Source organism: Peromyscus californicus, unplaced genomic scaffold, assembly GCF_007827085.1.
Source record: "Peromyscus californicus insignis strain IS unplaced genomic scaffold, ASM782708v3 Scaffold_6__1_contigs__length_162567912, whole genome shotgun sequence".
Taxonomy (NCBI): Eukaryota; Metazoa; Chordata; class Mammalia; order Rodentia; family Cricetidae; genus Peromyscus; species Peromyscus californicus.
The window spans coordinates 90,267,007-90,280,242 of record NW_026294584.1 but is presented as its reverse complement, the minus strand read 5'-3'; positions in this window follow the sequence as shown (position 1 = coordinate 90,280,242).

Genomic DNA, 13,236 nt, shown 5'->3' with positions numbered 1-13,236 from the left:
TGTTTACAATGTTTTTTGTTGTCTAGTTAAATATAGATTCATCATTTACAATTTCAAGCCAACAAAGTAAACCAATAAAACTTATTTTCATGAAGTGAAATAGAATATTATTGAAAATAAAGGAAATGCAATCCTTTTCTTTTGAAAATGATAATATCAGAGTATCTATCATGTAGTACATAACTTCTTCAACAGAGAAGCCGAAAAGATAAGTGTTTGTTTTTATTAAAACAAGGCAGCCGGGCAATGATGGCCCATGCCATTAATCCCAGCACTCAGGAGGCAGAGCCAGGCGGATCTCTGTGAGTTTGAGGCCAGCCTGGTCCACAGAGCAAGATTCAGGACAGGCACCAAAACTACACAGAGAAACCTTGTCTCGAAAAAACAAAAACAAAACAAAATAGAAAAACAACAACAAAAAAGACAACACAGACCTCAAAAATCTTATGTAATGCTGGATTCACAAGGAAAAACAAAACTTATTTTTCTTTAAATATTAATATATTTTTAAATTACGGAAGCCATGAATGATTAAATATTTGTAAATTCACCAATGATGAGACTGAAGCAGATTTATGAATTCAAGACCAGCCAGGGATCCATACTGAGCCATTGTTCTTTGAAAATCAACTGATTTTTTAAAATTATATTACTAAACTAACATAAAGAAATAAATGTGAGTTTCAAAAGAGATAGATGAGTACAAAAGACGTTAAAACTTCTTCTTTCCAGGGTCATTAACTTGAGATACTCTAACCTATAATTCCATCATTCTGATTGCCAAAGTAATAGGGATATGCCCAAGGGGAGCTGACAAATTTTCAGAACACATTCTTTGTATGACTGAAAACTGAAGGTTAGACTGGTGTTGGGGTCAGAATATGCCAACATAAAGGAAAAGATTTAGACTTTTCTTTCTGTATCTGTGGACTGTAGGATGCAAGTTATGTAGACTATTTTCCTGTTTAATAATTTCTCCCATCTTTTAAAGGTTTATAATATTTTTTGTGTTCTTCCCCAGAAGAAAATAATTATACTTGTATGTTTTGATTATAAATATATCTTCTAGATGTTACCTTTCCTCAGGATTTGAAGAAAAATTGTAATGAATGAATGAATGGATTTTGGGTGATCAACATGGGAGTAATTTTGTGAATTAATAACTAAAAACAGAATTATTCTCTGATCAACACAATAGTTATTAATAAGATGGAAGGTATGAATGCTAATAAGAAAATGATTATTTCACTGCTGTAATGTGCAAACTCTTCTCATAATTTTAGGACAGAAAAGAGTAAAGACTTCAAACAACTGTCCAAATGTTGAATAAATATCATTTAATATTGACTGATAAGTTTAAAAAATATTCTCATAACTGAAGAATGTTTCAGCAGTTAAGAGAATTTCTTAGTATTCCTGAGGATGTAAGTTAGGTTTAAAACACCTACATCAGGCAGCTCACTACTGCCAACATGTTCTTCAGGGCTCTGTGGCTATCTACATATCCATGGAACACACACACACACACACACATACACTCACCACTAAAATATTTTTTTGAAGAGTTCAAGTATTTATCAGATGGAAAACATCGATTTGGGGACACAGAATTCCTGAAACAGAACAGGTATGTAAACTCCTCAAGAAGAAAATGAATATAAATTACGTTGCCTTTAAAATAGAATATTACCATTCCACTTATGTAATTGTTATCAGTGCTGTATTTCCAGCAAAATGATATCTAGAGAATCTCCTAAAGCCTTAATTACAGACTTTATAGCCTCTAGAATAGTGCACCAGTGAAGTTTATCATTGTACCAGTAAACTCTAGGTACTGAAATATGGTGATAGAAGATTTATACCAAAGAATTGATTTACTGTGAATTTGGATGAACAATAGTACATGTATAAAATATTTGATCTTATATAAAACTGTATTAATGTCCAGATCATTCTATCAGTTCAAAATGAAGCACTAGCAGAGATATGAATACCTGATGTAGCTTATTGTCTTAATGAAAAAAACATGAAGGAAATTTAATATACATGGTTTCATCAAGAAAGTTCCAGTGATATTAAAGCATATGAAAGCGTTGCTATTGAAACTCTGATGACAATAGTCCTCTAGTATTTTCAAAGTACCCAATATAGCAATGTGTATACATTACTTATTTTGATATTCCTTTTTAACCACATATTTCTTTTACCCTAACTATGCTTAGCAGTTTGTGATCTGGAATTATTTCGTTATTCAAGTATACTTGCTCTTTTTTTTATTTGGTCTCTGGCCTTACCATCTCATTCTCCCATTCAGAGATATTTTCATCCAAGGGCATGCAATAGTATCAAGATTTTCTGAGCTATGGTTGTTTTGTCTGCATTACAATCTAGTACAACTCTTTCTTCTGCAAAGGCTCCAGAGTGATAAATAGTTTAGATGCCTATATCCAGGACACTGAGGTAAAAAATAAATTGCTCCCTCCTTAGAGATTTTCAGATACTTGTGAAAAGTCCCCAAATGACCAAGGTCAAAATTGGGATTTAACCAGTTCTTTGTGAAGAAAAAATATTCAACTAAGAATTTTTTTGTGACAAAATAAATTTCCTAACTGTTATTGTGGGTGCATTTCTGAACTTCCTTTAATTATGATAGTCTGTGTTTGCTTGCAGAATACTTGGACTCACTATGTCCCAAATGTGCAAAACATAGCAACAAAGATTTCAGGTAAATACTAAAATAGCTTCTTAAGTATGGTGAATAACTGCAGAAGAGACAGACTTAGATGTTTGAAATATATCAGAAACCTAGGTGTTTACTATGTACATCTGGTTTCCAAAAATAAGTAGATAATTAATGATGATTAACAGATAATTGATATAAAGTAGGAAATAATGAATATTTATGTTATCTCACCATACTCTGCTCTTACTCATCTACACAGTGGTGTCATTTTAAGAAATTACAGGTGATAGGAGAAAATTTTTATTACATATTTGAAGCACTTGTTTAAAGAACAAAAATCATCAGTGTTTTAAAGGAACACTTGTAAGTGCCAGAGAGGATATATGATTCCGAGGAAAGAGTGTCTTCTAGGAACCACAGGATGGATGCACATATAAACTCACAGAAATGGTAGCAACATGGAGAGGGACTGACTATCCAGGTGAATGCCAATAGGGTCCCAGCACGGAGAAGGAGGAGTAGACACAGCTTCCCACCCCTAACCAAAAAGCTAACTTAAATTGAAACTTGCTTGCAATGCAAAACATAAAATGGTTTTGTTCCAGTGAAATATCATGCGATATATTAAGCACACTTAAGAGTAAACCTCGCTCTTCCTGAGACTCAGAGGCCGGCCCCCAGCTCCCATCTTGCTCCGGACGTGTCTTTTGGAATACTGACCCCATCCCTGGGCACCAGCCACTCCAGGGAAGACCTGCCCAACTCGGCCCCAGGTTCTGGCCACCGGACAGGTTCCCTGCTAGCCCCACCGGGAAGGATCCCCTTCTCCAAGACCCCTGGCAGACCCTGCAGTCTCCACGCCCTGCCACCACGCCCATCCGCCTGAGCCCCAAGCCTCTTCCTGAGACTTAGAGGCCGGCCCCCAGCTCCCATCTCGCTCCGGACTTCCCTTTTGGAACACTGACTTCCCTTTTGGAACACTGGTCTGTCTGAACCAAGTGTGCGGATAAGGCCAAGAACGAACCACAAGGAGATGGGCAGACGTCAAGGCAGAAACATATACAACAAAATGAATAGCAATACAGCATCACCAAGCCCTAGCCCTCCTCCAACACCTAGACCTGAACATCAGAAATTGGAAGAAGCAGAAGAAAACAGCCTTATGAATGACATCATGAAGAAGCTAGAGGCTTGCGTAGAGGAAAAGACAAAAAAATGTGAAGAACGCTGTAAACAACTAGAGGAAAGGGCAAACAAATTAGAAGAAATCAATAAAGTCCTGGAAGAAAACAATAAAATACTGAGAGAAAATCAAGAAAAATCAATGAAACAAATGAAGGAAACAGTCCAAGACCTGAAAAGGGAAATAGAAAAAATGAAGAAGACACAAACAGAGGGAATGCTGGAAATAGAAAATCTGAGAAAACGATTGGGAACTTCAGATGCAAGTATAATCAACAGAATGCAAGAGATGGAAGAGAGGATCTCTAGCGTTGAAGATACAGTAGAAGAAATACATTCATCAGTCAAAGAAAACACTAAAGCCAACAAAGTCATGAACCAAAATGTCCAAGAAATTTGGGACACCATGAAAAGACCAAACCTAAGAATAATAGGGGTCGAAGAAGGAGAAGAATACCAACTCAAGGGCACAGAAAATATATTCAACAAGATCATAGAAGAAAACTTTCCCAACTTAAAGAAGGAAATGCCTATGAAGATACAAGAAGCTTATAGAACACCAAACAGACTAGACCCCCAAAAAAAGTCCCCTCGCCACATAATAGTTAAACAACTAAACGTACAGAATAAAGAAAGAATATTAAGAGCAGCAAAGGAAAAAGGCCAAGTGACATATAAAGGCAAACCCATCAGAATAACACCCGATTTCTCAATGGAGACTTTGAAAGCCAGAAGAACCTGGACAGATGTAATGCAGACACTAAGAGACCATGGATGTCAACCTAGACTAATATACCCAGCAAAACTTTCAATCACCATAGATGGAGTAAACAAGACATTCCATGACAAAGCCAGATTTAAACAATACTTATCCACAAACCCAGCCCTACAGAAAGCACTAGAAGGAAAATTCCAACCTAAGGAAGTCAGATACACCCTCGAAAACACAGGCAACAGATAAAGCCACAGCAGTAAACCCCAACGTATAGAAGTACCCACACATCACCACCAAAAAATAACAGGAATGAACAATCACTGGTCATTAATTTCCCTCAATATCAATGGACTTAATTCACCTATAAAAAGACATAGGCTTACAGAATGGATACGAAAGCAGGACCCATCTTTCTGCTGCATACAAGAAACACATCTCAAATTCGAAGATAGACACTACCTAAAAATAAAAGGCTGGGAAAAGACTTTCCAATCAAACGGTCTTAAGAAACAAGCGGGTGTAGCCATCCTGATATCCAGCAAAATAGACTTCAAACTAAAATCAATCAAAAGAGATCAAGAAGGGCATTACATACTCATCACAGGAAAGATCCACCAAGATGAAGTCTCAATTCTGAATATTTATGCCCCAAACACAAGGGCACCCACATATGTAAAAGAAACATTACTAAAGCTTAAATCACATATAAAACCCCACACATTAATAGTGGGAGACCTCAACACCCCACTTTCACCACTGGACAGATCTCCCAAATTGAAACTTAACAGAGAAATAAAGGACTTAACTGATGTCATGACTCAAATGGACTTAATCGATATCTACAGAACATTCCATCCTAACAAAAAAGAATATACCTTCTTCTCAGCACCCCATGGAACCTTCTCTAAAATTGACCACATACTTGGCCACAAAACAAATCTAAACAGATACAAAAGAATTGGAATAACCTCCTGTGTTCTATCAGACCACCATGGTCTAAAGTTGGATTTCAACAACAACAAAAACTACAGAAAACCTACAATCTCATGGAAACTGAATAATACGAAACTGAATCACCAATGGGTTAAGGAAGAAATAAAGAAAGAAATTAAAGACTTCCTAGAGATCAATGAAAATGAAGACACCACATATCCAAATTTATGGGACACTATGAAAGCAGTACTAAGAGGGAAATTCATAGCACTAAATGCCCACATAAATAAGTTGGAGAAATCTCACACTAGAGACTTAACAGCATACCTGAAAGCTCTAGAACAAGAAGAAGCACAGTCTCCCAGGAAAAATAGACGCCAGGAAATTATCAAAGTGAGAGCTGAAATCAATAAAATAGAAACAAAGAGAACAATACAAAAAATTAATGAAACAAAGAGTTGGTTCTTTGAGAAAATCAACAAGATAGACAAGCCCTTATCCAAACTAACCAAAAGACAGAGAGAGAGCATCCAAATCAACAAAATCAGAAATGAAAAGGGGGACATAACAACAGACATTGAGGAAATCCAGAGAATCATCAGGTCATACTTCAAAAACCTCTATTCGACAAAACTGGAAAACCTAAAAGAAATGGATAACTTTCTGGATAGGTACCACATACCTAAGTAAAATCAAGACCAGATAAACTATTTAAATAGTCCAATAACCCCTAATGAAATACAAACAGTCATTAAAAGTCTCCCAACCAAAAAAAGCCCAGGACCAGATGGTTTCAGCGCAGAATTCTACCAGATCTTCAAAGAAGAGTTAATACCAATACTCTCTAAATTGTTCCACACAATAGAAACAGAAGGAACATTACCAAACTCCTTCTACGAGGCTACAATTACCCTAATTCCTAAACCAAACAAGGATACAACAAAGAAAGAGAACTACAGACCGATCTCCCTCATGAACATTGATGCAAAAATACTCAATAAAATACTGGCAAACAGACTCCAAGAACACATCAAAACAATTATCCACCATGATCAAGTAGGATTCATTCCAGGGATGCAAGGGTGGTTCAACATACGAAAGTCCGTCAACGTAATACACCATATAAACAAACTCAAAGAAAAAAACCATATGATCATCTCACTGGATGCAGAAAAGGCATTTGACAAAATCCAACACCCCTTCATGATAAAGGTATTGGAGCGATCAGGAATACAGGGAACATACCTAAACCTAATAAAGGCAATTTACAGCAAGCCAACAGCCAACATCAAATTAAATGGAGAGAAACTCAAAGCAATTGCACTAAAATCAGGAACGAGGCAAGGCTGTCCACTCTCCCCATACTTATTCAATATAGTACTTGAAGTTCTAGCCAGAGCAATAAGACAACATAAGGAGATTAAGGGGATACAAATTGGAAAGGAAGAAGTCAAGCTTTCCCTATTTGCAGATGACATGATAGTATACTTGAGCGACCCCAAAGATTCCACCAAGGAACTGATACAGCTTATAAACACCTTCAGCAACATAGCAGGATACAAGATCAACTCAAAAAAATCAGTAGCCCTCCTATATACAATGGACAAAGAAGCGGAGAAGGAAATCAGAGATACATCACCCTTTACTATAGCCACAAACGACATAAAATACGTTGGGGGTAACACTAACCAAGCAAGTGAAGGACCTATATGACAAGAACTTTAAGTCCCTGAAAAAAGAAATTGAAGAAGATGTCAGAAAATGGAAAGATCTCCCATGCTCATGGATAGGCAGGACTAACATAGTAAAAATGGCAATCTTACCAAAAGCAATCTACAGATTCAATGCAATCCCCATCAAAATACCAACACAATTCTTCACAGACCTGGAAAAAATAATACTCAACTTCATATGGAAAAACAAAAAACCCAGGATAGCCAAAGGAATCCTGTACAATAACACAACTTCTGGAGGCATCACGATCCCTGACTTCAAGCTCTACTATAGAGCTACAGTAATAAAAACAGCTTGGTACTGGCATAAAAACCGACATGTGGACCAATGGAATCGAATTGAAGACCCTGACATTAATCCGCACACCTATGAACATATAATTTTTGACAAAGAAGCCAAAAGCGCACAATGGAAAAAAGAAAGCATCTTCAACAAATGGTGCTGGCAAAACTGGATATCAACATGTAGAAGGCTGCAAATAGATCCATATCTATCACCGTGCACAAAACTTAAGTCCAAGTGGATCAAGGACCTCAACATAAATCCAGCTACTCTGAACCTGCTAGAAGAGAAAGTAGGAAGTAGTCTTGAACGCATTGGCATAGGAGACTACGTCCTAAATAGAACACCAGTAGCACAGACTCTGAGACAAACAATCAATCAATGGGACCTCTTGAAACTGAGAAGCTTTTGTAGAGCAAAGGATACGGTCAAGAAGGCAAAGCGACAGCCTACAGAATGGGAAAAGATCTTCACCAACCCCACATCTGACAGAGGACTGATATCCAGAATATATAGGGAATTCAAGAAATTAGACATCAAAATGCCCAACAGTCCAATTAAGAAATGGGCTATAGAACTAAACAGAGAATTCTCAACAGAGGAATCTCAAATGGCCGAAAGACATTTAAGGAACTGCTCAACATCCCTAATCATCAGGGAAATGCAAATCAAAACAACTCTGAGATACCACCTTACGCCTGTCAGAATGGCTAAGATCAAAAACACTGAAGACACCTTATGCTGGAGAGGATGTGGAGCTAGGGGAACTCTCCTCCACTGCTGGTGGGAATGCAAGCTTGTACAACCTCTTTGGAAATCAATATGGCGCTTTCTTAGAAAATTGGGAATCAATCTCCCCCAAGATCCAGCTATACCACTCTTGGGCATATACCCAAGAAATGCTCAACCACACCATAAGAGCACTTGTTCAGTTATGTTCATATCAGCATTGTTTGTAATAGCCAGAACATGGAAACAACCCAGATGCCCTTCAACTGAAGAATGGATAAACAAAATGTGGTACATATACACAATGGAATACTACTCAGCAGAGAAAAACAATGGCATCATGAGGTTTGCAGACAAATGGATGGATCTAGAAAAAATCATCCTGAGTGAGGTAACCCAGACTCAGAAAGACAAACATGGTATGTACTCACTCATAGCAGGATACTAGACATGAAACAAGGATGACTTGTCTGCTACTCACATCACCAGGGAGGCTACCTGGAAAACAGGACCCCAAGAAAGACACAGGGATCACCCAATGACAGAGAAATGGAATGAGATCTACATGAACAGCCTGGACATGAGTGGGGGTAATGAAAGGCGAGGGTTGAGGGAAAGAGAGCTTGGGGGAGCGGGAGATCCCAGCTGGATCAACAACAGAGAGGGAGAACAAGGAATAGGAGACCATGGTAAATAAAGACCACATGAGAATAGGAAGAAGCAAAGTGCTAGAGAGGCCCACAGAAATCCACAAAGATACCCACACAACAGACTGCTGGCAGAGGTCGAGAGACAGCCTGAACTGACCTACTCTGGTGATGGGATGGCCAAACACCCTAATTGTTGTGCTAGAAACCTCATCCAACTACTGAGGGATCTGGATGCAGAGATCCATGACTAGGCCCCGGGTGGAGCTCTGGGAGTCCAATTAGCGAGAATGAGGAGGGTTTATATGAGCGAGAATTGTTGAGACCAAGGTTGGATAAAGCACAGGGACAAATAGCCAAATGAATGGAAACACATGAACTATGAACCAATGGCTGAGGGGTCCCCACTGGATCAGGCCCTCTGAATGGGTGAGACAGTTGATTGGCTTGATCTGTTTGGGAGGCATCCAGGCAGTGGGACCAGATCTTGTGCTCATTGCATGAGTTGGCTGTTTGAAACCTGGGGCCTATGCAGGATTGCTTGGCTCGGCCTGGGAGGAGGGGACTGGACCTACCTGAACTGAGTCTACCAGGTTGACCTCAGTCTGTGGGGAAGGCTTTGCCCTGGAGGAGATGGGAATGGGGGGGGTTGGGGGGAAGGTGAGGGGGACGGGAGGGGGGAGAACAAGGGAATCCGTGGCTGATATGTAGAACTGAATTGTATTGCAAAATAAATTAATAAAAAAAAAAAAAGAAAAAAAAAAGAATGAGAAATGGAGAAAGTAGACAAGATGAAATTAGAGTGAGGAACTTTGGAGAAGGTTAGGTTAAACACTCACTTAATACTCTCTTTAACCTGGGCTCTGTGCTTCTAGCTACAGGATCTCTCCTTGGAAGTAAAGCTTCCAAGACTTGGTAGAAATTATTGACTTAAAACATCTCTCCCAAAGAACAGTTGGACATGAGATGAAGGGCATTTGTCTACTGGATTTTCTAATGTGTAGTCTTTCAGGATAGTGGTGTTGTGTAACAGCTTCCTCTGGGATTGAAACATTCCATCCTGCAGAGAAGCTCTTTAGGCAGGAAGGTAAACAGCTCAAAATAGCTTCAGCAAGTCCCTGAAACTGACTAGATTCACTAGGGCACTCCCTGCTAGAGTAACCAATAAAAGCTGAGGGTACCTCTCAGACTAGTAGAGACAAACTACAAAGAAGACTCTCAGAGGGCAAAATCTGCAAAGAGGGCTCTAAGACCAGACCAGCTGCCTGGAAGAAGCAGAAACCAGCTGAATTGCCTACAAGAGGTTTAGACTAATTGAGATACCTGGAAAGGACATTCTCCAACATATCGAGCTGCCTGCAGGCTGTGCAGTGTGCTCCAGGTTTCCCAGATTTTGTGAGCTGTCACCCATGCTGGAATGGGCATAGGTGGTGCAGTTGTCTTTGAGTCATTCTTGTTCCTCTAAGTAACCCCTCACTCATATTACTGTAAGTAACCCTAATAAAACTCATTGGTTTACCAAAAAAAAAAAAAAAAAAAAAGAGTAAACCTCATGTTTAGCCATAGATGCCCAACATAAATAAATTCAATGATATTTACTTTAGATTTTTTTGACTCATATTACTTTCTTTGGCCAGTTTTGTCTTACGGGTCTTTTGTTTGTCTGTTATGGTTTCAGGTTTTGTTTTATGGTGTTTATGTATGTGTGTGTTTCTTGCATTTTTCTGCTTTTCTAACTCTGAATTTTTGTTTGTTGCTTGGTTGGGTTTTGGTGCTGTATGTTTTCTAATGAGAAAGAAAAAACAGAATGGAGTTGGGTGAGTGGTGACTTAGGAATGATATAGGAGGAGTTGGCAGAGGGAAACCATTATCAGAATATACTGTTAATATATTCTATCAATCTGAAAAAAATGCCAATAAAAGTCTATAGAGAAGAAAAGAAATATTTATGGGTAAAATGAAAAGTTTGTATAAACTCACATTCTACATTTTGCTGTGATATATATGTATACAGGAAGTATCAGAGGAAAGAGCGTCATTGCAGGTCTTACAATCTCTCCACATCACAAAGTGTCAACATAAAATTAAAAAAAAAATCTGTTGCTATGCTGAGATAGTAGTATTGAATGAAGTATCAAAGGATGATCTTTATTGATATTCTGCATCTCTGCATCACCGACTGAAAGAGAAAAGTCTTAGCAGCCTTTAACTTTCAATTATTACTTAACAAAGACATATATTCAAGATATACAAACTCTCAGAAACTTTCAGCTTAATTTTTATCTTTGACTTTTTTCCTCAAATATTACATTATAGCGTGAAATATGTTTTAATTTTTACCAGTAACAAAGGATATAATTATTTAACGTTGTGCAAATATGCATACTATTTATATGTGTATGCTTATTGTAATCTATTTAAAAGATATATTACTATTGTATTATGAATTATATTAAAATGTATTCATTGTTACAGGTTTTAAGCTACTACATGAAAGATCTAAGTAATAGAAAAAAAACAACATAATTAAAATTTAAATACTTATGAATTTAGGTAGGAACAATCAACATCTAAATGCAGTGTATGACTTAAAATGTAAGACCATTGAACTTCGAAATCCACAAAATCAATGATATTTAGAGTGGTGAAAGCATACTGTTTTCATAGGCTGGTGGATGGATTGACACAAGACTGGCTAACATCAACCCTTTTGGAAGACACAATAGGCTTCCCTGGAAATAACTATTTTCATGGAGACTCTCTCCCAAAGCTGTTTATTTTCTACTCAATTGAAATGAGTTTGCATATCATATCAGATTTTTGCATGGCTTGAAATCATTTTTTTTTCTGCATTTACACATCTAAAACAGGGTGAGGAGATGGCTCTGTGGGTAGAAGATTTGCTAGAGAAGCATGAAGATCTACATTCCAATATTCAGAAAAAACTAGACAGGGCTGTGTAGTACTTATCTCAGTGTTGATACAGTGAGGTGGTAGGAGGAACAACAAAAGATTGTGTTTCAAACCAGGTAGAAGATGAGGATTAATGTTTGATTGCACCTTGACCTCCCTTGGCCTCAATATCTGTGCTATGGCATGTACTTGGGGACACTCAGGCCCTGCCCTCACCCACAGTAAGTAGCAGAAGAAATAGAATCTCCTCCAAATCTCACAATTTCTCTAAATTGCCAATGTTTCCTGAGGTATAAAAATAAAAATAAAACACTTCTATCACACTTCTGAGATATTTTTATTAAATCAAGTATAAAAATGTATACATATATAGTGTGTGAGTGTGTGTGTTTGTGTGTTTTGTGTGTGTATGTACACAACACATCTTACAAAACTGTTTTTTAACTTATGATTTTACAGAATCTATCATGTTCCAAGAGGGAAGGATGACTAGATGTGTCGATAGTTGGGCTGATGAATTAAGGGCTCGAGTCTAAGCTCTATAAAGGTTATGATTCAAAGTATTTTTATTGATACATCATCACCAAGTGAACAGTGGACAGTTACTAGATATTTACTGAAAGCTTTTTATTGACTATGAACTGTTTTCACTACAAAATAGTATTTTGAATGCCAGGGCATCACAATCACATCATTCAGGGTCTTACATTCTCCTTGAAATAACAGTCAATGTGAAAGATATGTACGTATACCATATATTGTGGGTAATAATACGAGTTAAGGCAATGGAAAAGGTAAAGTAAGTCATCCTTATAACAGAATGAACTCTACTTTAACACAAGTATAAAAGTTCCCATTTTAAAACATATTTTCATAAAGCATGAAAAAAGAACACATGAGCTATTAAAATAAGGATGACATCCAGACCAAATCTCTGAGGTGGACTCATGCCAATAATTTTGAAGTTAAAAAGGGGACAGTGCTGCAGCAGCTGAGTTGAAAAAGAATATAAGGAGAGATATGACATGAGGACTGGTGAGGAACAGGTAATGAAGGCTATTCTTGTCATAAAAGAAATGCCTTGAAGAAGTCAACACAAGATCTAAGTAAGCAGCTGAGTTAATGCAAAGCAAAGATAAAGGCATGAAAGATGATGCCCTCATTGTGACAGTTCTATACTTCAGATGATGTCTCATTGGAAAGTAGACATCATCTATCCTTGTGAGATGGAGACAGCTTGATGAAAGCTTATGCATTGCTTCTTTAGAATATGACCAGATTATGAAGTAGATAGAAAAATCAAAAAGCAGGATAGGAAACTGCTGTCATTGTGAGAATAGGGCATCATATCATGACATCCTGAATATCAATTGGAAAGACTTTTATCCAGAATGAGGAAGGAATGGCCACCCAGGGCC